The sequence below is a fragment of the Oryctolagus cuniculus genome, chromosome 6, assembly GCF_051225735.1.
Source record: "Oryctolagus cuniculus isolate XC-2025 breed Fujian yellow rabbit chromosome 6, ASM5122573v1, whole genome shotgun sequence".
Classification (NCBI taxonomy): Eukaryota; Metazoa; Chordata; class Mammalia; order Lagomorpha; family Leporidae; genus Oryctolagus; species Oryctolagus cuniculus.
This window is the reverse complement of record NC_142872.1, coordinates 107059643-107085403: the sequence shown is the minus strand read 5'-3', so window position 1 is coordinate 107085403 and position 25761 is coordinate 107059643. Positions and strand designations below refer to the sequence as shown.

Genomic DNA, 25761 nt, shown 5'->3' with positions numbered 1-25761 from the left:
CAGTGATGGCTCAAGTAATTGGGTTCCTGCCACCCAAGTAGGAGACCTAGCACCTGGGTTTGGCCCAAGCCAGCCTAGCTACCGTTGTAAGTATTTGGGGAGTGAGCCAGCAGTTGAGTGCTTCTCTCTCTTTCCCTGTTTGTCTATGCCTCTCTGTCTCTCTACCTCTGAAATAAATTGACTTTTTAAAAATATACTTACCTTTTAAAAAGAGAAATATGGGTACAAATTCAAGTCTCAGCTGTTCTGCATCCGATTCAGCTCTTTGTTAATGCACCTGGAAAAGCACCAGAAGATGGCCCAAATGCTTGAACCCCTGCCACTCATGTGGGAACCCTGATGGAGTTCCTGGCTCCTGGTTTTGTCCCATCCAAGCCAATCCATTGCAACCATTTGGGGAATGAACCATGGGATGGACGAACTCTCTCTTTCTCTCTCCCTTCCTGCCTCTCTCCCTCCCTCTCTCTCTCACTCTTTATGTAACTCTACCTGTCAAATAAATAAATAAATAAATCTTTTTTTAGAAAAAGAGAAATATGGGGTCAGCATTGTGGTGTGTAAGTTAAGCCTCCACCTGTGACTATTCAAGACCTGGCTGCTCCATTTCCTATCCAGCTCACTGCTCAAAACAAAAGCAGGGGAAGATGGCCCAAGGTGTTGGGCCCCTGCACTCACATGGGAGACCCAGAGGAAGCTCCTGGCTCCTGGCTTTGGCTTGGCCCAGCCCTTGCTGTTGCAGCCATTTGGGGAATCAACCACTGGATGGAAGGGCTCTCTTCGTCCTCTGTAACTCTGCCATTCAAATAAATTAAAAAAAAAAAAAAAAAACAGAAATATGAATGGTCTTGCTCAGTGATTCTCAACTGCAGCTATTTTTTCCAATGCTCTGGGGACACGTCTGCAGACCCCATTCCTGATCAATTAAGCCAATTTGAGGGGTTAGGCCTGGGCATTGGCATATATAATAGAACTTAATAGCTCCCCTTAACCTTTAGGATAAAATTGGTTTGATTTTAATTACTATAGTCTTTGCACCTCATATCACATCATCGAGATACATCCTTCATTATTTCCCTAAACTTACGGCCCCAAAAGTTAATTTAATGAGAAAGTCTTCTTTTCATTCCTTCCTCCTTTTCATTTTCCTGCTTTCATTCCTTGCTGTTTTGAAACTGTTTTTCCTTATAAAACTTATCTTCCTTATAAAATCTAATCTGGACATTGAGAACTTTTAAATTCTATAAAGGAATAAATCCATGGTAATTAAATTTAAAGCCTCATGTATGCACTATGCAGAAATTAAGATCTGCTTCTAGAAAGTATTAAAGCTGTTATAATAAAGACACATATAAGATTCTTCAAAACATGAAATTAAAAAAAAAACTTGTAATTGAGGTCGGTGTAGAGAGAGAGCAAAGAAAGAGCTAGACAGAGATAATTATGATAATTGAAGATAATTACAGCTTTGAGCTTCCAGCCAGCCATGTGAGGCGATCAGAAAAAAGGAAATATGATTTTTGTATGTATCATTTCATTTTGAAAATGAAGCAAGCGAATTCATCAGAACAGAAAATCTTCTTTTAAGAACTAAAATCTCTAAGAGTGAATCACACAGAGGCATAAAGCTTTATGCATCACGCCATAGAACAGTATCATGAATAGTTTTACAGAGACTGCAGATAAACAAATGACAGTTTCTTATATTAATATTTTATAAAAGCCATTTTTATGACATTAATTAGTCGATAGGTTCAGCTGTTTCCTAATTCAGTTCCCAGCTAATGACAATGCAACTGTGCCAACTGCTGTACCAGAGGATTTTGGTATTCCAGTTAGTTAGCAGTGGCAGCACAGCCTGCAGCCCACATAGGAAACTACAAGAGAGGTGTCAGTGCACCACTCTGGTAGGGAGGATGAAGCCTTGGAGTTCCATCTGTCAGCCTACCCCTGCCCTTTTGAATTCTTGTGGTACTAGTGCTGTGATACAATTTTTGAGAGAGTATTAGTAGTTTGGGAACCATACAGAAATCACACAGCTTGGTACCGTAGATGGATGCTGCCTGTGGAATTGAAGACCCAGGATGGATCAGTGAATGCTGCCGACTTAGACTGTTCCTAATCATGTTCTCAGTAAGTGAAATGGACTGTGTCTGTGACTGCTCATGGACCACTTATTCCTGACATTTCTTTGTTCCTGATATAATACTCCAGTTTATTAAGAAGTAAGAATGAGAGGCCAGCACTATGGCATAGCACGTTAAGCTGTCACCTGTGACGCCAGCATCCCATATGAGTGCCAGTTCGAATCCTGGCTGCACCACTTCCAGTCCATCTCCCTGCTAATGCTCACGGAAAAGCAGCAGAAGATGGCCCAAGCCCTTGGGCCCCTGCATCCATGTGGGAGACCCAAAAGAAGTTTCTGGCTCCTGGCTTTGGTCTGGCCCAGCCCTGGCCATTGCAGCCATTTGGGGAGTGAAACAGCAAATAAATTTTCTCTCTCTCTTTCTCTGTCTCTCTTTCTTCCCTCCTCCTTCCCTCCCTCCCTCTCTCTGTAACATTGCCTTTCAAATAAATAAATCTTTTTTTTAAAAAAAAGGAGAAGAAATAAAGAAAAAGAGAGAGAGAGAGAAAGAAGTAGCATTGTAAAGAGTTTGGAGATAGGCCTAAGAAATGTAGCATGAGGGGCTGGCATTGTGGTGGTGTGGGTTAAGCTACTGACTGTGATGCCAGCATCCCATGTGGGTACCTATTCGAGTCCCAGCTGCTCTACTTCCTATCCAGCTCTCTGCTAAGGCATCTAGGAAAGCAATGGAAGATGATTCAAGTCCTTGGGCCCCTGTCACCCATGTGGGAGACCCAGAAGAAGCTCCTGGCTTTGGCCTGGCCCAGTGCTGGCCGTTGTAGAATCAGTGGATAGAAGATTGAGCTCTCTCTTTTGTCTCTGCCCCTCTCTCTGTAACTCTAACTTTCAAATAAATAAATCTTAAAGAAAAAGGGAGAAAAGGAATGTAACATGAAAAAAAGACCAAATCATTCTCATTTAAAGTATAATAATATTTTATAATTACTGTTGATAAATCATAGCTATTACAAATAATTATTCTAAAAAGAATTAGAATGAAGCCTCTTAGCTTAGGTTATTTAATGCAGTGAGTAAAAATGATAAATACTAACTTCTGTTTGCATAGCAGTTGTATCATGACTATCTTGATCTTCCTAGATGAGTTTTCTTTTTGTCCTGAAAACACATTTTCTTATCTCATTTGCAAACATTTTATTTGATATCCTCCTGTACCAGAAGCATACATAAGTGCACAGTGGTCCTCCCAGGATCAAATTCCACTGTTCTGCTTCCCCTAGTGTGCATTGGCAGAGGTCACCATGGCCACGTGGTGCTGACCTCCCACCCCCAGGATGCACTGCTTACACACGGCACACAGCTCAGCCAGACCTCCACAGAGCCTCAGTGACAGAGAAAAGTGAGCTAACATTCCTGATTCCGTGTGCAAAATTTCCTTTAGTTCTCATTTTTTGTTTGTTTATTTTTGAGATTTATTTTATTCTTTGAAAGGCAGGATGACAGAAAGAGGGAGAGAAAGAGATCTTCTGTTCCCTGGTTCACTTTCCAAATGGACACAACAATCAGGGCTAGGTCAGGCCAAAGCCAGGAGCCTGCAGCTCCATCCAGGTCTCCTACATGGGTGGCAGGGGCCCAAGCTCTCCAACCAGCACTCTGATATGGGATGCAGTGTCATAGGCTGTGGCTTAACCCACTACACCACAGTGCCAACCCCGCATGTTTTATTTGTAAAGTAATTAATAGAATCTTGTATTCCATAATTATCCATATTTCCTTTTTTTTTTTACCTAGGAACCTTTCATTTAAGTTATAAAATCTTCATGCGTTTCATATATACAAATTTAGGAACACGTGATTTATTTTTAAATTAACAAAGTTAAAATCCAGTAATGCTGACACTTCAGGAAAATGTGGTGAGCTCCTTTTTCCTCAGCTTATGACCACCTTCTTAAGCTAAGCCTCTCACAGTCTGCAAAGCTTTCACTTAGCCTGGTGCCGTTCCTCTCTCCATAGAATGCCTTTTCAATGCCCCTTCCAAAAATGTAGTGAAAGCTTAGCACAGAGACAGACAGGCAGGTGTATCAAAGCCGCCCTGTGATATTAGCTCTCATTGTGCAATCAGAAGACTTTTTTCTTTCTTTCCAAAGAAAATGGAAATTGGAATAAAGCAACCATGTTGACTGCCTGCATTCAAAGTGCTGTGAACCCAGCATGGAGAAAAGGCTGCCTTGGAAAATGTTCATTTACTGAATCCCTATTCTAGGGTCTCTGAGTTCTTCATATGGTGGCAGAAAATATATGATCCTTCAACGTGGAAACCACTGTGACATTCAAAATATAAAACTTTGCCCATTCTACTCTAAGACTCTTCATAGGCTTCATTTTATTCATAATTTACAAACAGAGAAAATGGAAAGTCTTGAGGGAGAAGATATGATTTCCAAGAGCTATGAAGATGTTCCAAATTGTATTCGTTTCAGTTCATTAAGTCTTATAATCACATTAGCACCATGGCCTCGTAACAAGAGCCAGCCTTTGGAGTTCTCCCCGTGGACTTGCTGGACTTTCACTGTCTCTGCCTGTGGGGACCAGCAGTGGAATTAGATTTTCCTTCACAGGATGAACCAATGACAATACTGCATGTAGAAACCAGGTTTGCAAAACCTTCCTCTCCCTCTCTGTAAGGATTCCTCTAGCTGGGCCATATGTCAGCTTTGAGTAATTCTGAACTTAAAAAGTCTATTTTTTAATCTGAATGTCAGAGTTGGTGGGGGTAGTAGACAAAGAGAATCTTCCACCTGCTAGTTCACTCCCCAAATGCTCACAATGGCTGGGGCTGAGGCAGGCTAAAGCCAGAAGCCAGGAGCTTCATTTGGGTCTCACACATGGGTAGCAGGGGCCCAAGTAATTGAGTCATCTTCTGCTGCTTTTTTCAGGCCATTAGCAGTGAGCTGGATCAGAAGTGGAGCAGCCAGGACACAACCAGAGCCCATATGGAATGCCGGCATTACACATTACACCGCAACACCAGTCCCCAGACCCGTATAGTCTTGATGAATGATACCCACTTCACTGGGATTTCTACTGTATTTGTAACAAGTTAGCAGAATATTTATCATTTGTGTTATCTAGGCTAGAAGACAGAGCCTTTCAGAAGCAGCTAAGGGATCTGTATTTGTCCCCAGCTACCTTCTGTCCAGTCCATAGTAATATGGACTGGGGACGATTTTGTTGGCTTGGACAGGAGCTCGAAGCCTGCCCTGCAGACCCAGATAAAGTGAGGCTGTATCCAGAGCCAGTAAGAGGGATAGGGATGAAGGAGGTGATGGCGCTTCAGCTGCTCACCTGGGCATGAGCAGTGAACAAAGTCAAGGGTGTGTTGTACATGGGGCAGGTGTTGTGGTGCAGTGGGTTAAGCCACCACCTGGATGCCCATGTCACATGTTACAGTGCCTAGAATTGTGTCCCACCTCTGCTTCTAATCCAGCTTCCTACTGTTGTACCTGGATGGCCGTGGATGATGGCCCTAGTACTTGGGTTCTTGCCACCCATGTGAGAGACCCAGAGGAAGTGCCTGCCTCTTGGCTTTGGCCTGGCCCAGCCCCAGCTGTGGCAGGTAGTTAGGTACTGAACTAGTGAATGGATGATCTCTATCTCTCTCCATCTCTCTCTCTCTCTCTCTCTCTCACTTTGCCTTTCAAATAAATAAATAAATTTTGAATTAATTAGTTAATTCAAAATTGGGTAGTGGAGGACCCACAAGCTCTAGATATGTTCTTCAAAGGTTCATCAGCAAAGAGCCTACTTTGGACTCACTTAAGGTGCATGTAAAAACCACAGATTCTTGCGCCCTACTCCAAATCTGTTCTTATCAGATGATCTGAGGGCCAGGCCTGAACATAAGCAATTTAACAAATGGCCTGCGTATTGCAAAGCAGGACTGGGGAGATGTCAAGGAGTTGGGGGGGGGGGGGATTCTGGAGAGCAGATCTGCCTGGGAAGGAAGGCAAGTGAAACAGATGGGGCCAATCGATGGAGGGGCAGGTGGCAATGGTAGGACCTGCTGGCCAGGCCCTCAGACACAAATCCAGACTAGTTGCTGGGTAGGATCTTGGTCAACACACTCATCCACTTATTATTTGCATGCTCATGGGTGAAATACTGTTCTGTTTTACTTTCATGCCTCTTCTTGAGGCCCTGTAGTTTATTCCATGTTGCTTTCCATATATACCCAAAGTCTTGGTATTAGCCTTTGAAATGAGCAAAGAACACGACTGATTCTAATCCCTGAGTTCCATATCCAGTGATGTCAGACTAGGTAGGAACAGGGGGATCGCTGTGGGTGCTGCGACTCTGTTCTACCTGTGTTCCCCAGCTTTGATTGGTGTAGTTTTATCTTCCCTAAAGTGAGCAAAGGAGAAGAGAGAAGTCAGTGTACTGAAATATTTAGACATCATACATACATGACACAGTGTCACTCTTAAATTCACAGGGTTCCTCATGGATGACAGCCGGCTGTAGGCAAAGTGGTAAACCAGAAAAAAATAAAAGACCTGAAAAGCCCCCAAGCACAGTGCCCACATGCTGCCTACCTCAGACACACAATTGCCCTGCATCCCAGCCCTCTCGTCCTCTGTCCCCTCCTCCTTCCTCTCCCTTTTCGTCACCAGGTGGCTTGGTCTGTTGCCAGCTGTCTGTGTCCTAGTGTGATTTTCAATGCATGTGCTACGTCTTCCATGATCATTTGCTTTTTTAAAAAGATTTAGCCTTAACCATCAAGCGAAAGCAGCTTTCTTCAACACAGAATAGGAGAGGGGGTGGGCTCTCCGCAGGTAGCTCCCTGCTCCTTGGAATCCAGCCCGGCCTCCGAGGCCAGCTGACCCTGCTGTGATGGAGTGCACGTGTGGGAGGTGGGCCTTTCCGCCCTGTGAACATACACAGGCTGGCTGTGGAATCCTCCAGACACATTGAGGACACTTCTCAGCTGGAAACATCAGTCCAAGGGCACTGCAGCTGCACCAATCCCATGGAGCCTGTGGCGCCAAGCCGAAGAGAATCAAGCTGTAGTTATTGTGATGGAGCGCTGGCCCTAATGCAATATGGTAGAAGTGGGAGGATTTGTAGCTTCTTTTTTCTCATCTCACATACTTGGAATTAAGCACTAAATTGTTTTTCACAAAATATATCTTTGCATCAAGAACTTAATTCTAAACATTCTTCGCCTGTCATAAAGTTTAATTGCAGGGGACAAGTGCAGTCTCATATTCAAGGTATGATCAGAAATGGCATCATGCTTGGCACATAGCAAGTGCTTGGGAACTTTGTGTTTCATGAATGACACTGTCATGGGGTAAGGAATAGAAGAGGAATCAGACGAGACACCAGTCAGACAAGAAAGTACTGTCATCACATTTGGAACCTCCTCATGCTTATCAAGTGTGAAATTAGAATTTTTCCAGAATTTGGACATCTGCCTTTAAAAAGGCTCAGAATGGGCCAGACATTTTCATTTCATGGTTTAGAAACTACTTGGGACTCCTGCATTGTAGATTTGAGTACCTGACTTCGAATTGTAGCTGCATTCTTATCCAGCTTGCTACTAATGCACACTGTGGGAGGCTGCAGATGATGGCTCAAGTACTTGGGTTCCTAACACCACATGGGAGACATGGATTGAATTCCTGGCTTTGGACTGGCCTGGCCCTGGCTGTTGTGGGCATTTGGGAGTGAATCCACAAATGGAAGAATGTCTCTTTCTCCCACCCCTCCTCGCCTTTCAAATAAATAAATAAAGTTTTTAGAAGGCATCAGAGGGGCTGGTGCTGTGGCATAGTGGGTTAAGCCGCCACCTGCAGCACCAGCATCCCATATGAGTGCCAGTTCACGTCCTGGCTGCTCCACTTCCAGTCCAGCTTCCTGCTAACATGCCAGGGAAAGCAGCGGAAGACCGCCCAAGTGTTAGCGCCCCTGCATGCATGTGGGAGAGCCAGAAGAATTTCCTGGCTCCTGATTTCAGCCTGGCCCAGTCCCGGCTGTTGTGGCCATTTGGGGAGTAAACCAGCAGATAGAAGACCTCTCTCTCTCTCTCTAACTCTCTCTAACTCTGCTTTTCAAATAAATAAAACAAATCTTTAAAATTGTGTAGATGGCATCAGAAACTTTCCTGCAGAAGTGTTTTCTTCCAACATTAGCTACATGTGCATCGCTTGCATACTTTGCTTTTGTCCTTGCATTTTGTGGAAAGACAGTTATAGATCTCAATCATAAAGGTGCAAATATTCCAACCACACATTAATGAAAAAATAAAAAGGCTCGTAAGCCAGTCCTGCAGCCAGCACAGGCCAGTGGTGCTGTCAGAGAGCACTTGGTATTTCAGAAAGGCCCCTGGCGTGGACTCCTGGCACTGTGCGCTGATTGAAATGGCTGCCCTTGATTTCTCTGCCTGATGTCCCTTTAAGTGGCACCGCTACAGCAGGCTTTCCCATGAATTACTGAGGCTGCCATCTGTGGAGCCCGTTGAGAATGTAAGGTTCTTGCTGGGCAGCATTTGCCCAGGTGTGGAAAGTCCTGCATTTTTGCTTTAGGTGTTAGGAGGCACTGGCTGCTTTTGTTGAATAATGGAAGAGATCTGGGATGAAATCTAAAAATCTAAGAAATGACTGCATTGGGAAGGGAAACTGAGGCACGGGGTTTTTGTTTGTTTTTTGGTTCAGCCACACAGCAGTTTGGTAGGAAAGAACAGAACCTGAATCTGGTTTGTTGTTGTTGTTGTTGTTGTTTTTTTTAACACATTTTGTTTATTTAAAAGGCAGAGTTACAGAGAAAGGGAGTGACACAGAGAGAGAGAGACATCTTTCATTAGCTGGCTCACTCCCCAAATGACCACAACAATTAGGGCTGGGCCAGACCAAAGCTAGGAGCCTGGAACTCTGTCAGGATCTCCCATGTGGGTACAAAGGCATTAGCAGGGAACTAGATTGGAAGTGGAGCAGCCGGGACTCAAACTGACACCCATTTGGGTGTGGACCCCTTCTGGCTGTTGACCCAGAAGGCAGCTTGACCTGCTTTGCCACACAGCAGCCCCCAGGGTCTGTGTTTTCACTGAGTGCTGTGTTAGTAGACTCTGGGTTGAGAAAGGGCTGCTTTGTGTTTCAGTCCCTGTGTGGGAATCCAAAGAGCTTCTGGGAGACAGAGCTCTGTCCCTGTCTTCTCTTAAACTTGGAGTGAGTGACGACCATGTGCCAGCCCCAGGAACCCTTCAACCCTCACTGGAAGGAGCCTGAACACCGGCACTGTCACTACCACACCACAGTCCACAGCAGACAGCCAGACAGCAGCTGGGGCCAGACACAAGGGCAGAATCCCGGCCGCACCCCAGACTGGCTGAGTCAGATCCCACACCCTCACAGGGTCCTCGGTCATCTGTAGTCACATTCGGGTTTGAGAGGCACTGTTCTAGGGCAGTCTTGCTGCGTTTCAGGTGCGTCACCATCACCTGGAGTGTTCGTGTAAACAGAGTGCATCATCCCACGCTACAGTGTCTGGCTCACAAGCCTGGTGCAAGCTGCACAATTCTGCCTTTCCAACAAGTTCCCAGGGCCACCCCTTGAGAGGCCTCGCTCTACCAGAGCCATGACGCAGGGAGCCGGGAGTCATACTTGGAGCATCTGCCTTCCCTGCCCTCTCCTGGCAGAAGCTGGTGAGGACACGTCCTGCGATCCCACACTGTTGGATACAAGCTCTGACTTACTCTTAATCAAGCCAGTCAGTGTTGAGGTATCGCCCCAGCCCTAGGCAGTTCACAGTCACAGCGGTGAATAACAGAGGGATGTGGTTTGAGGATTCACGTCCTAGTGTTGAAGAATCAAGAAGTATTTTATTATATTTATAACATAAATAATTATTTTTTAAAATCTCTATGGACTACTTATTTGAAAAGCACACCAACAGAGAAAGGAGGAGAGACAGAAACAGAGGGATGCCAGCTGCTCCGCTTCTGGTCCAGCGCCCTGCTCACCCAAAAAGCCACAACAGACAGGGCTGGGCCTGGTAGAAGCCCAGAGCCTGGAACTCCATCCAGATCTCCCACATGGGTGCAGGAGCCCAAGGACTTGGGCCATCTTCCACTGCTGTCCCAGGCCATAGCAGAGAGCTGGATCAGAAGTGGAGCAGCCAGGTAAATCCCACTCTCCAATAAGGGATGCCATTGTTACAAGTGGCAACTTACCCCACCACTGCACCACAATGCCAGCCCCGAAATAATTCTTGATATTTTTAAATATTAGATGAAGATCAAAGATAAGCATGATGGAGGAAGCACTAGGTAATGATTAATAAGTTGAGTGACATTGTTTCCACTCCCTGGGTAGATTACTAACTCTGTTCAATCAGCAGCCCTTGCAATGGAAGTCCAGCTAACGCAGGGGAGACACAGCAGTTGGTAGACACATCAGACTCAGCTCTGGGTCCCAGTGTTACAGACCCGAACACCTCTGCTGACATCCCTGTTATGCGACTTAGACCGTCATGTGCTCTTCAGTTCTGCTTCTCCAGCCTGGAGGGTTTACTGTTCCCAGCATCAGCATCTTTTGATGTGCCGTCTCTGTGAAGCAGCGTGGTGGGGGCAAGGGCTTGGGTTGGGGATGGAGTGGAGCATTGGAGATCGGCCCCATCTAAGCAAGTGTTCAACTGAATCTGGTCTTTTAAGTGTAATGAGCCATGCGTATCATGGTAGGATTGAGGGGCACGTATGTCCAAGAGTACAGTTCTGAACTTCTCAGCAAAGAAGTCAAAGTTTGATTTTGGTTAAGTCTTTTATATTATGGAGAGAAGGGAGGGGGCTGGGTCACTGAGCCTCCGAAGTCACGTGAACAGACTGCAAAGCATTGCTTCACCAGTGTGACTGCAAATGGTGCTGGCGATAGACCCGTGTGGTCTCCCCACGCATGTCACAGTGCGGTGGACGGCCTGAAAGACTGCAGTCCCTTGGAAAGGAAGCCTGTTACTAAGGCCCAGCTGGGAATGACAAGAAGGCAGCCCAGGCGGGAGTGAACTTCCTGCTCTCTGGTGTCGGAAGCAGAACCTGAGAGGGGCCAGGTCAGATGGGCAGGTCCTCACCTGCCTGCTGCTGTCCCCAGACACCTGCCAGTCAGGAAGGCACAGGGATGAGACGGCACTCCAGGGCAGAGCATTGGAACAGAAAGTGCTGGGGACACTGGTTGGGACACCTGCCTTGCGCAGTCCTAGACAAGGCACTTAGCTTGGGCTGTAGTGTTTTCATCCATCAAATAGACAAATACCACATCAAAGGGCCATAAGGATTAAATAAAATAATGTGTGGAAAGTTGGCCGGCACATAGTATATACTCCTTTAGGTTTTTGATGTCAAACCTAGGAGTCAAACTAGATGAGTAGTGGGCCTTCTCAGGGCTGTAGAGGGACCCTGGGTCAAGCCAGGCTGACTGATGGTATGTAGGAAGGCATCATGGAGCTGCCCCCAGCCGGTGGCCAGGAGCTCGGCAAGCAGACTTCCCTAACTCCTGGTGTCCCCAGAGAGTTCCAGGATCACTTGAGAATACCGAGGAGAGTTTCCTCCTCAAGTTGGTACCATCATTGGCAGGTCTGCTCAGTGCGCACCTCCTCCTCCTGGAATAGCACAAAAGGTGCTGCTCATTCATTCAGTAAATATTCATGAAGTACCTACTGTGTGCTGCGCACAGAGGGCTACAGCTGCGAGTCACCGAGGTCTGTTCAGAGCCACACCTTCTTAGGGATTTGACCAGTGGAGGGGACACCTGGATGGCTTCACAGTTTCAATTTTTTTCCATTCTTTCATGCCAGGAAGGAAAACCTTTTAAAAGAGGGACCTCGGGCCGGCGCCACGGCTCACTAGGCTAATCCTCCGCCTTGCAGCGCCGGCACACAGGGTTCTAGTCCCGGTTGGGGTGCCGGATTCTGTCCCAGTTGCCCCTCTTCCAGGCCAGCTCTCTGCTATGGCCAGGGAGTGCAGTGGAGGATGGCCCAAGTGCTTGGGCCCTGCACCCCATGGGAGACCAGGATAAGTACCTGGCTCCTGCCATCGGATCAGCGTGGTGCAGCGGCCATTGGAGGGTGAACCAACGGCAAAAGGAAGACCTTTCTCTCTGTCTCTCTCTCACTGTCCACTCTGCCTGTCAAAAAAAAGAAAAAAAAAGAGGGACCTTGACTAGACTTAGGGATGGGAGGGTTGCAGCTTCTTGGCAAGGCTGGCACAGCAGGTTAAGCCACCACCTGCAGTGCTGGCTTCCCACATTGGAGACCCAGCTCAGATGCCAGCTGCTCCGCTTCTGGTCCAGCGCCCTGCTCATGCACCTGGGGAGGCAACAGTGATGGCCCACGTGCTTGGGCTACCACTCGCGTGGGAGGCCTGAGTGGAGTTCCAGGGTCCTGGCTTCAGCCTGGCCCAGCCTGACTGGTGTGGCCATTTGAGGAGTGAATCAGCAGGTGGAAGATTGTATGTGTGTGCATGCGTGTGTGTGTGTGTGTGTGTCCCCACCTCTCTCTGTCATTCTGCCTTTCATATAAATAAATAAATCTTTAAAAAGGGAAATGGAGAAAGAAAGGAAGGAAGAGAAAAGAAGAAGAAAGGGAAGAAAGAAAGCGAGTTGCTCCAGGGAGCGACATTTAAGCTGAGGCCTAGAGACTGGTGTGGCTCTCATCAGATGAGGGACTGAGAACAGCCAGGAACATTCAAGGCTCCCTGTTCCTCAGAGAAATGCAAGGCGCAGCCCCTAGTGAAGGAAGAAGAGGATGGCCAGCGTCAGGTTCCCCCAGAAATGGAGAGGGGTGAAACTGTCATCACTGAGGACCCGGGAGCACAGAGCCTGGGGACCCAGTGAGATCACCCGTGCTGCAAGGCCCACCAAGGCCAGTGATGGCTCATGTGCAGCCAAGCTGACATTGCTGTTGTCTGTGACTTTTGCCAAGAGCAGTTCTACTGCTTCAGTGACAGAGCAGAGAATCCAGGGGGCTGTGTTCATTCCAGAGTTAATGTTTGGCCTGAAGATGTACCTGGCTGATTTTGTATTTTGAATAGATAGAGACAGAGGGAAAGAGAGAGAGAGGGAAGCCATTTGCTGGTTAATTCCCAAATTCCCTCACTAACCGAGCTGGGCCAGGCTGAAGGCAAGAGCCTGGAGCTCAACCTAGGTGTCCCATGTGAGTAGCAGGGACTCAAGAACTGGAGTCATGATTTGCTGCCTCCCAGGGTGTGCATTATTAGCAGGTCGCTGGAGTCAGAAGCAGACACTCCAGTGTGATAGGGGGTGCAGGCATCCTCAGCAGTGTGTCACCTGCTGCACCAAATGCCTGCCCCTTGTCTGGTCTCTCAGTTGTTTACTTAATGTGCTCCTCTTTCATTCCCCTTTTATCCTTTACTGCATAGATTATGAATGAGCGTTATGAGAGTCTGCTTGGGAATCTACTCACCATTCTTTCTGTACAGAAGCACATATTTCATTAAAAGGCCCTGAATGGGTCATAGTTTTCAGGTCATGTAGATGCTGAGAATATGGTGGGAAAGGAGGTGACTCCATGCCTGCCCTCAAGGAGCTTTTAAATTGGATCGGATGAGCAGACATGCAGTGCAGGGCGGTATAAAACTTAAAGTCCATGCTTCGTGCTTTCTAAGCAATTCCATGAAGATTTCTTACACAAAATAAGAATTGTGCTCCTCACTTATGCTTCATAGAATACATCATATTAACCTAAATAAAAACAAGCCTTAGGGGCCTGTCTAGGAAGCCTAGAATAGAAACCTCTAGAAATATCTAAATCTTTCTCTTTCTCTCTAAATTTGCCCTCCAAAAGAACCATAGCAATTGGCTTTGAAGTCAGGATGCAAATAAAAGCAACATTCGAGTCTTTCCTGACTCATCAAAAGTGCTGGCCTTATCTTACTAGTTAAAGTGATCATTTTAAGTGCATAACTGATCATAAAGTTAGGAATAAGTGTCAAAGGGATCACATAAATAAGACCAGGTGTCTGCTAGTAATGATAGAATTAAAAAGGAGAGAATGATCCAACATGGGAAGCAGGCCACACAGCAGACTCATGGAATGACAAATGCCCTAAACAGCACTCTGGCCTCAGAATCAGCCCATACGGCATTCAGATCTGGCTTAAAAGCCCATGAGAGTATTTCAGGCATGGAAAGCCAAGACACTGTGGCAAAAAATGGCCTACATGAAAAATCTCTGTGAGATCCCAGTGGAAAGAAGGGACCATCAAAGAATGAAGTACCTTTCTCTGAAGGGAGGACAGAACTTCCACTTTGCTTATGGCCCTGTCTAAATACTGACAGTTTGTGGACTCAATAGGCTTCCATAGACTTGGCAGCTCATGACAGGAGCCTCAGGTGATCACTGATGTCATAAATAAGAGTGTCAATTGTTAAACCAACAACAGGAGTCACTGTGCACTTGCTCCACATGTAGGACCTCCTTAATGTGTTACACTATGAGAATTAATGGTAAATTTGTCTTCAAACAGTACTTTATACTTTGTGTGTCTGTGTGGGTGCAAACTGTTGAAATCTTTACTTAGTATAGAGTTGATCTTCTGTATATAAAAATAATTAAAATGAATCTTAATGAAGAATGGGATGGTAGAGGGAGTAGGAGGTAAGAAGGGAGTGGAGGTGAGAGGGCAGGTATGGGAGGGAAGAACCGCTGCATTCCAAAAGTTGTACCTATGAAATTTATATTTACTAAATAAAAGCTTTCTTTTTTAAATTTTTATTTAATGAATGCATTTTATATAGATATAACTATAAGAATATAGTGGCTCAGGGCTGGCGCAGTGGCTCACTTGGTTAATCCTCTGCCTGCAGCGCAGGCATCCCACATGGGCACCAGGCTCTAGTCCCGGCTGCTCCTCTTCCAGTCCAGCTCTCTTCTGTGGCCCAGGGAAGCAGTGGAGGATGGCCCAAGTGCTTGGGCCCTGCACCCACATGGGAGACCAGGAGGAAGCACCTGGCTCCTGGCTTCGGATCGGCGTAGCTCCGGCTGTGGTGGCCATTTGGGTGGTGAACCAATGGAAAAGGAAGACCTTTCTCTCTGTCTCTCTCACTGTCTAACTCTATCTGTCAAAGAAAAAGAAAAGAATATAGTGGTTCTTTTCCCCCAAACTCCCCCCAGCTCCCATCCCACCTCCCTCTCCTTCTCCCATCTCCTTCTTCATTATGGAACTTTTTTAGTATGACTTTATATACAGAGGACCAACTCTATGCTAATCATAGACTTCAACAATTTGTACCCACGCCCACATACAACATATAGAGTACAGTTTGGGGAGAGAATTTGCAGTCGACTCTCATATTACAATTCAATAGGGACAGAGGTCCTACATGGGGAGCAAGTGCACAATAACTACTGTTGTTCCTTTAACAATTAACACTTTTTGATCATCCGAGGCTCTTGCCATGGGCTGCCAAGGCTATGGAAGCCTTTTGTGACTATAGACTCCATCGGTATTTGGACACAGCCATAAGCAAAGTGGATGTTCTCTTCTCCCTTCAGAGAAGAGAGTCTCCTTCTTTGATGACCCTTTTTTCCTCTGAGGTCTCACAGACATCCTCCATGTAGGATATTTTTTTGTCACAGAGTCTTGGCTTTCCATGCCTGAAATGCTCTCCCAGGCCTTTCAGCCTGACCAGGAAGCCTTAAGGATTGATTCTGAGGTCAGAGTGTTATTTACTGTGAATGTCATTCTAGGAGTCTGCTGTGTGGACTGCTTCCCATGTTGGTCCTTCCTTTTTAATTCTATTATTTTTACCAGGTACTTGATGCTATTTATATCATCCCTTTTAAACTTAGACCAGTCTATCTGTTGCCTTTAACATTTAATATGATCATTGTAACAGTGAAGATGGCGTTTATACCACTGATTCTTATGGGTTTGGAGCCCCATGACTAGTTCCTAGGCTGTACCCTGAGAGGTAAGTCTGTATGATTGTATGCAGAACTAGACTGTTTTACAGTTTTAGACTACCTCCTCCATCTCTTATTGCCCCTCTAAATAAAAGCTTTCTTAAAGAAAAAAAAATGCTGGCCTTTTGGCATTCCTGGCCAGGCTTTTATCACCAATAAGCTACCCTAAATAAACTCCTATTTCTGTGATGCTGCTGTAATGTATTCTGGAAGACAAGTGTCAACCACATGCAGCCCATCCCCCCAAAGAGGGTCAGCATTCCGGTTTCCTGTGTGGATCAATAGGTTTGGTCTGTACAGAAAGTAATGAAGTTATGCTGACAGAGGGCCGTAAGGATTTATAACCTGCTCTTAGAGGCATGCCGGCTCTTCCTCGTCAGCAGCACGGCGTGACAGCAGGGTCCCTGTGGGCAGGAGGTTGCCAGGCTGCCTGGGTTTCTGCCCTGGTTCACAGGTGCTGCGCACACCTCACAGTGTTCCTCTGCAGAGACAAGAAACTCAGGATCCCTCACCACGTTCCGCCCTGTGCATGCGTCGGAGAGAGGGCGATGTTGGTGGCAGTCTCAGATGGGCAGAGAGCCTTTCCCAAGCGGGGTGCAGCAGGGGCTGTGTGTGCCACCGACCTGCCTGTCAGTCACAGCGCTGGGTAGAGCAGCCCGCCTGCACCACAGCCCCTTCAGTCTGAAGAGGAACCTGCAAGGCTCTAGGTACCTGTGCTGAGAATGCTCTCAGGAGCCTCGGGGATTCCTCGGGTGCTCGGAGGGCAGGGGCTCACCACTGGGTCTGGCGCTTCAACCTCGTTCAATTTGTTTGGTTAATTTGTAGCCCGTAAAGCATCGTGGTACCACATGGTTTTCATCCCTGGTCACAAGCAGGAAGGAGGGATTCCCATGGGACTGGGACCTTGCCCTCCTTATTTTGTCCATCAGAGAGGCTATTGGTGGAAGTGGTTTCTCTCATGCTTAATGACAAGTCAACCACAGCTATGAAATGGTAATGACTGTCATTACCAACCCAAGCCTGCTTCAAAGGAACTATAAAGTGTCTGCCTCTGCAGCTAATCTCGCTGGCCATCCCAGCGCCACCCAATTATTATTTGTAGAATTTGCTGTGACCAGAGAACCTACCTGTTAAGGAGTTTGGCTGAATGACCAGTTGCTGTTTGCTGCAATTGATCTTGGTGGCTGATAATCCAAGTTATTGAAGATAATTAAAACGCCACATATGAGGCACGAGAATCATTGAACGTCTTTCCTCTAGGAGCCCACTGACTAAGGCTCTGAATAGGATTATGCTGCCACCTTGTGTTTAAAACTGGCATCTGCTTTTAAAATTAACAGGTTTTTTTGTTTGCTGGTAATTGAATCACTTACTAAAATCATGGAATTAGTGGATATAAAAGGATGATAAGAGATTATGGAATGTTTAGTCCAAAATAATAGGAGTGGTGTTTCGCCTCTCAGTTACAATGCCTGCCTCCCACTTCAGAGTGCCTAAGTTCAATTTCCAACTCTAGGTCCTGCCTGCAGCTTCCTGCCAGTGCAGCCCTGGGAGGCAGCAGTGATGGTGCAGGTACTTGGGTTCCTGACACTCACATGAGAGTCTTGGACTGAGTTTGCCCAATCCTGGCTTCAGCCCCAGTCATCGCAGGCATTTTGAGAGTGAATCAGTGAGTGGGAGCTCTTGAGATCTCCTTCCTCCCCCCCCCCCCCCCCCGTCCCTCAGCTAAATAAAAAAATAATTAACCAGACCAACTTCTGAAAGGATCCCCAGCAGAGGTCCTATAACTCCTGACCTTTCTCAGGCCAAATGTCACGTTCCCGTGAGAGTCCAACATTATATAGAATTAGGAGATGGGAGGGGGGAGTTTCACTGCCTCTTTTACATATGTTTGCCTTAAATGACAGTGTCCAGCCATGACTTGATGTCAGTGCAGCAAATAGTACAGCCTATTTGAAAGCGAAAGGAATTGGTGTGCAATTATTATGCTGCATCTACAATCTCATTAACATCACCATCTTCTGCAGTCTACCATAGTGAGACATGCAGGTGCCACAACAAATGTTAAGTGAAGTACAATAAAAAATTAAGGGTCCTCCTTGCCCTGCATTGAAGCTCTCAAAACATATTGACACGTGGGATCTGAAAACGAATTTTTGACAGCAAAATTTAAAAAAAAAAAAAATGAGGAGATCCTGTTCTGGAGTCAAGTGCAAGTTCAAGTGTGTTGAATGAGGCAAGAACAGAACTGAGAAGAACAGACCATGAATCCCTGACCCTCATGCAGTACACTTCTTAAACCATTGTATTTCTGCTGGTATCGATGGATTCTAGAGAGTCGGAAAATGGGTCCTTTGATGCAGGAAACAGCATGGCCCTCATGGACCCATGATGTGCCCAGAGCACTGTAGCCTTGGATTGCTTTTCCATGTGGAGCTGGTTGGTTTAGGGCAGTGGTGGTGTCTGGAAGGTGGTGCGATTACAGCAGGGCCCTTCCTTCTGAAGGTCACCTCTTACCTCCCAGACACTATGTCCTGTCTCCTCTTATTTGCTCCCTCTGTGACTAGTCCTGAGGTGAGCCTCTGCTACAGGGGATCACCACTCAAAGCAAACTAAACTAAAGAAGGACCCCCCGGAACACTGCATTTAGGTGCAATAGAACCAGCATGTGAGGATGTAGCCTTAAGAGGAGAGCCCTGGACCATCCACACATGGCTGCCACCCTCATTCCTGCCAAGGAAGCAAATCCAAAAAGTCATTGGCATGTGTGATGGGGGGGTGGGGGGTGTAGATTTTGTGAATGGGATAGCTGACAGAGGCTGGGCTGCAGTCGAAGTGAATGCCCTCAGGAATAGATGGGGACATCCAGTGGAAGGGGCAGTCCACACACACACGTGGACAGGGTAGTGAGGCAGAGGAGTTCTGGCTCAATGGGATTGACCCACCAGAATTTAAGATGACAGCCAGAGAAGGACAGGGCAGGAGAATTATAGAAAGAAACCCAGACAGAAAGACCAGGAGAGAAGAGTAGCAGGGACACAGATGTCCTCTAAAATGGGCATGATCCTCCTGGGAGGTCTCACCTGGGTTTCGAGCCCCGCCCTGCCCCCACACGCTGCCGGGCCACAATGGGGGTCTCAGAGGTGGCAGCCACTGCCTTGCCCTTGCCGCCTTCAGCACTGCCCGGCACCCCTGCTTCTGCCCATGCTGCTGGCCCTGTGGACTGGCCCTGAAAGCTTCTGGGAGTTGGATGCTGCCCGCCTGGGGGAGCGTCTTCTCTCACGAGTTAGAGTATCTGTCTCAGGAACATGTGCCGGGTGACCCACCATTCTTTTCATTGCAAGATTTTTTCTGTCCACAATGAGAACTTTTTAGGAAAATGTATTTTATCCCATAGCTTTTCAGAACTTTCTAGCTGAAGGGGAGCGAGCCGCAAGTTTTCACACATCTCCTTCGTTCCATCCTTTAATCAGTAACTTGTACTGATCCCTTTCCAACCCCTTCTCCCTGCACTTTATGGTGGCCTGGGCACCTCCCATATTTCGTTACACTCTATCGGCTTCTCTCTGTTGAGAGAGAAAAGCAGAGAAACCCCTACAAGAATGGGGAGATGTGATGGAACTCCCACACTAGGCTTGCTGGAAAAACCTCTGCTTTTGAATAATTCACACAGCAAACTATTTTCCAAGAAGCTAGCACTTTATAAATAGGCACTGATTAATCTGTTGTGTGGATGAAGGACAAGCAAATGTCTTCACAAGACAGATATTTTGTCTGTGTTTCCTAGGCTGTTTCATCGCTTGGACCTGCACCTAAAAATTTATTTCATAGATTTCTGTAGGTCAACATGATTTAAGTGCTTGCTCTGAATGTATTTTAATAACCTATTGTGGTGCCAATTTGTAGGCCCAGTTTAAAGTGAATTATTCTTTGCATCCACAAAGCATAAAAGAAAGTGATGGTTATTTTCATCCAGTTATAGCTATCTGGGGGCAAGCAGGCAAAAGTAATTTAACTTTTTATTACTGTGTGCCTGTAGTGTTTATAGGAATAATATATAACCAAACATCGCAAAGAAGAAGTCTTATATTACACAGGAACTTCTGCATTTACATTCTTTCTTTTTAAAATATTTATTTTATTATTTGAAAGGCAGACCAACAGAGAGAGAGGGAGAATTAGAGAGACAGAGAGAGATGTCTTGCATCCATTGGTTCACTTCCTAAGCCAGGAGTCAGGAACCCCATCCAGGTCTCTCACATGGATGCCAGGGGCCCAGATATTTGAACCATCATCTGCTTTCTAGATAAACCAGTGCTATTATGAGATACCAGTGTCATAGTTGCCTAAACCTGCTGCATCAAAACACCAGGCCCCTACGTTTATATTCTTTTTTTTTTTTCAGATTTATTTATTTATTTGAAAGGCAGAGTCATGAGGTTAGTGGGTAGGGGGGGACAGACAGAAAAAAGAGATTTTCCATCTGCTGGTCCATTCCCCAGATGGCAATGGTGAGGGCTGGGCCGAGGCAAAGCCAGGAAGCAGGAGCTTCATGCAGGTCTCCTATGTGGGTCCATGGATCCAAACACTTGAGCTATCCTCTGCTGCCTTCCCAGGTCATTAGCAGGGAGTTGGATTGGAAGTGGAGAAGCGGGGACAGGAACTGGTGCCCACGTGGGATGCTACAGGCAGCTGCTTTACCTGCTATACCACAACGCCAGCTCCCGTTTATATTCTTACAGAGCATTAGAAGGTGTTTGTGCTGAGTCAGAGACTGAGGAAAACAATCCACTTCAACTCCCAGAATTCTCTTTCCTTGTAGATGTGATCATGTTGTACCTGGAGAAAACTGCATGCTGTGGAACTACGTTGGCTGAAATGGCTTTGCATTTATTCCTTCATACACTCTGGTTTGCCACTGGGACACCCTGGTGCTGCCTTGCTGTGAGCATTCTGGTGAGGGCTAAATATAGTTACAGTTCCATCACTGGAGCAAATGAAAGTACAAACATCAGCAGTATTTTTTAAGAAACATATTGTGTGGAGTTCTCATTCATTAAGACAAAAATATTTGTTTATTGATGACACTTGATTAAGTTCCTTTTAACTTAGAATGTTCTAGAATTGACTAAGCAAATGTTCTTTAAGGGGAAGGTGTTATGGTGCAGCAAGTGTAGTTCCTCTTGGCAAGCCTGCATTCCATATCAGAGTGCCAGTTCAAGTCCAGCTACTCCAGGTCCAATCCAGCTTCCTACTAATGCATCCTGGGAGGCAGCAGATAATGGCTCAAGTCATTGAGACCCTGCCATCCACATGGGAGACCCAAATGCAGTTCCTGACTCCTGGCTTCAGCCTGATCCAGCCCTGGCTGTTGAGGGCATTTGGGGACTGAACCAGCAGATGAAAATAAGTAAATAAACAGTTTTTAAATTTTTTCTTCAAACAAGGCCTCCATAATAGCAGATAATTGTTACTCTTTTTCCATTTATTTTGTTACGATTTTTAAATTTTTGATTAACATGTAAACCTGTACATTTTCATGTTGCATGGTGCAGTATTTCAACACACATACACAGCATAAACCAATCAGTGTTGGTAACCAGCCTTCCCATTGCCTTATCTATTCATTGTATTTGGACCCTACTAGCTCCTCTCTTCCAGTGATAAAATGCAGTATTGTTCACTGTAGTCATCCCACTGTGCTATGGGACCCTAGAACTTGGTACTTCTATCTGACTGTGTTTTAGTACCTAGACCCAATCTTCTGCTGTCCACCATGCCACCTTTTCCCAGCCCGTAGCAGTCTCTATTCTAAGTTCAGATCAATTTTTTTTTTTTTTTTTTTTTGACAGGCAGAGTGGACAGTGAGAGAGAGAGACAGAGAGAAAGGTCTTCCTTTTGCCATTGGTTCACCCTCCAATGGCCGCCGCGGCCGGCGCGCTGCAGCGGGTGCACTGCGCTGATCCAATGGCAGGAGGCAGGTACTTATCCTGGTCTCCCATGGGGTGCAGGGCCCAAGCACTTGGGCCATCCTCCATTGCACTCCCTGGCCACACCAGAGAGCTGGCCTGGAAGAGGGGCAACCGGGACAGAATCCAGTGCCCCGACCAGGACTAGAACCCTGTGTGCCGGCGCCGCAAGGCGGAGGATTAGCCTAGTGAGCCGCAGCGCCGGCCAAATCAACTTTTCTTTAGCTTCCACATGTCAGAAAGAACACACAGTGTTTGTCTTTCTGTGTCTGGTTTATTTCACTTAGCGTAGTGATCTCTAGATCCATCCACTGTGTGCATATGACAGAATTTATTGTTTATATGGCTAAAGAATGCCCCATTATGTATGTCTGCCTCTTTTCTGTATCCATTCATCCACTGGTGGTACTTAGGTAGAATCTGTATCTCGGCTGTTGTGAATAGCACTGCGGTGAACATACAGTGCAGGTGTCTCTTTCATACACTGACTTCATTTCCTTTGGATATAAATCTAGAAGTGGGATAGCTGCATCCTGTGTCAGTCCATTTATAGTGTTTTGAAGAATTCTGTCCTTTCTCTATAGTGGATATACTGCTGTGTATCCCCACCAATGATGTATAAGAGTTCTTTTTTCTTCACATCCTCTCCAGTATTTTTTTTTTTTAGCCATTTTGATCCTAGCCATTGTAATTAGAATGAGAGGGTACTTCATTGTGGTTTTAATTTGCATTTTCCCCAGTGGCTAGTAGTATTGAATATGTCTTCATGTATTTGTTGACCTTTTGTATTTCTTCTTCTGAAAAATGTCTATTCAAATCCTTTAGCCACTTCTTAACTGAATTTTTTTTGTCATTTTTGAGGGTTTTTTTTAGCTACTTATATATTCTACATATTAATTCCTTATCAAAGCCATAGTTTCTAAATATTTTATCCCTTTCTGTCAGTTGTGTCTTCACTGTTGATTGTTTCTTTTGCTTTGCAGGAGCTTCTCGGTTTAATATGATCCCATTTGTCTGTTTTTGCCTTTATTGTTTTTGGGATCTTACCCAAAACATCGTTGCCTATGCCAGTGCCTTAAACTATTTCCCCTACATATTCTTCTACTAGTTCCGTAGTTTCAGGTCTAATATTTAGATCTTTGATCCATTTTGAGTTGATTTTTGTGTGGGGTGAGAAATAGGGGTCCCGGATCAATCCACTGCTTGTGGATAGCCAGTTTTCCCATCACCATTTATTGACGAGTCGGCCCCTTTTCCAGTGTATGTTTGTGGTATGTTTGTCAAGTATTAGTTGCCTATAGAAGTATGGATTAATTTCGGAGTTCTCTATTCTGTTCTGCTGGCCTGTTTTTATGCCAGTACCAAGAGTTTGTAGTAATGTTTTCAGAACCAGTATTGTGATGCTTCCAGCTTTGTTCTTTTTGTTCTTTATTGCTTTGGTTAGTCAGTCTTTTGTGCTTCTGTATGAATTATAGGATTGCTTTCTCTAGTGATGTGAAGAATGTCATTGGTATTTTGATGAGAATTACATTGAATCTGTAAATCACTCTGGGTAATATGGACATTCTAATAATACTAATTCTTCCCTGAATGTGGAACTTTGTATTTAACTTCAGTTTCTTTTATCGGTGTTTTGTAATTTTCATTTAGAAGTTCTTCACATCCTTGGTAAAATTTTTTCCATTGTATTTTTGTTGTTATTGCTATTGTGAATAGGATTGCTCTTAAAATCTCTTTCTCAGCCAGCGCCGTGGCTCAATAGGCTAATCCTCCGCCTTGCGGCGCCGGATTCTGTCCCGGTTGCCCCTCTTCCAGGCCAGCTCTCTGCTGTGGCCCGGGAAGGCAGTGGAGGATGGCCCAAGTGCTTGGGCCCTGCACCCCATGGGAGAGCAGGAAAAGCACCTGGCTCCTGGCTACAGATCAGCGCGATGCGGGCCGCAGCGCGCCGGCCGCGGCGACCATTGGAGGGTGAACCAACAGCAAAAGGAAGACCTTTCTCTCTGTCTCTCTCTCTCTCACTGTCCACTCTGCCTGTCAAAAATTAAAAAAAAAAATCTCTTTCTCGGTGCCTTTGTTATTGGTATAGAAAAATGCTACTGATTTTTGTATGCTGCTTTTCTATGCTGTGAGGTAACTGAATTTGTTTATATGTTCTAATAGTCCCTTAGCAGAGTCTTTAGGTTTCTCTATATGTAGCATCCTCTGATCTGCAAACAAGAATAATTTGACTTTATCTTTTCCTATTTGTATTCATTTTATCTCTTGCTTTTGCCTAATAGCACTGCATAAAACTTGAAGAGAAGAGCAGTGAGATTGGACATACTTGTCTACTTGCTGCCTCCCGGGCTATGCATTAGCAGGAAGCTGAATCAGAGGCAGGGTATCTGGGACTTGAACGAGTCATCCAGTGTGGGATGCAGGCATCACAAGCAGCATTTTAACCTGCAGTTATGATTTTTATCCTTCGTTCTTTTGCTGTGATGTCTTAGGCTTATCGCTTTGCATGTTGAACCATTGCTGTGTTCCTGAGGTAAATCTCACTTGACCATGATGCATGACCTTTTTGATGTGTTGTGTTGGATTTGATTTACGAGTATTTTGTTGAGAATTTTTGCATCTGTGTTCATGGTGGATACTGGGCTATAATTTTTTTGTGGTAATCTTGCCTGGTTTTGGAATCACAGCAAAGCTGGCCTCTTAGAATGAATTTGAAAGGATATCCTCTTTTTAAATTTTTTGGAATAGTTTGAGAAGAACTGCTATTAGTTCTTCCTAACAGTTTGGTAGAATTCAGCAGTAAAGCCATCTGGTCCTGGGCTTTTTCTTTGTGGGGAGACTTTTGATCAGTGATTCGATCTCATTACTCATTATGTAAGGCTCCCTTCAGCATCTTTTGTAAGGCTGGACTAGTAGTGATGAAGGCACTCAGCTTTAGCTTGTCTTGCAAAGTCTTTCTTCTTCATTTAGGAAAATGACTTCACTAGATAAAAGATTCCTTGTTGGCAATTATTTCCTTTCAGAACTTGGAGGTTTTCATTCCATTCTCTCTCCCCTGTAGGGTTTCTTATGAAAAACCTGTTATTGGGCTGTCTATTAAAAGTGATCTGGTGCTTTTCTCACACAAATTTTAGAATTGTCTCTCTTATTGTGCTTTGGAGAGTTTGAACATTATGTGTCTCCCTGAGGCTGTTTTCTGGTTGTGTCTACTTGGGGATCCTTTGGGCCTCCTATACTCAGATGACTCACTTGGTTAATCCTCCGCCTGTGGCACCGGCATCCCATAGGGGCGCCGGGTTCTAGTCCCGGTTGCTCCTCTTCCAGTCCAGCTCTCTGCTGTGGCCTGGGAGGGCAGTGGAGGATGGCCCAGGTGCTTGGGCCCTGCACCCGCGTAGGAAACCAGGAGGAAGCACCGGGCTCCAGGCTTCGGATCAGCATGGTTCCGGCCGTAGCGGCCATTTGTGGGGTGAACCAACGGAAGGAAGACCTTTCTCTCTGTCTCTCTCTGTCTCAATGTCTAACTCTACCTGTCAAATAAAAAAAAAAAAAAAAAAAAAAAAAAAAAAAAACCACTCCAGCCTCTCTTCATTGCTACAGCACCTCCCTAACATTGCTCCCAGGCCTTGCTTTTGACAGGAGCCTCATTATAGGTTGAAGCTCCCTTACCAAAAATCCATGGGACCAGATGTGTTTGCATTGGGATGTTTTTCAGACTTTCAAGTATTTGCATATACATAGTGGGATGTC

The 25761-nt window shown here is 45.6% G+C and overlaps 1 protein-coding gene across 5 annotated transcripts in view; it reads left to right on the top strand.

Annotated features, from left to right (window-relative positions):
• Nucleotides 1-25761, top strand: part of PAG1 (phosphoprotein membrane anchor with glycosphingolipid microdomains 1) — a 174620-nt gene that overhangs the window by 127882 nt on the left and 20977 nt on the right. The gene's annotated exons all lie outside the window — the stretch shown is intronic.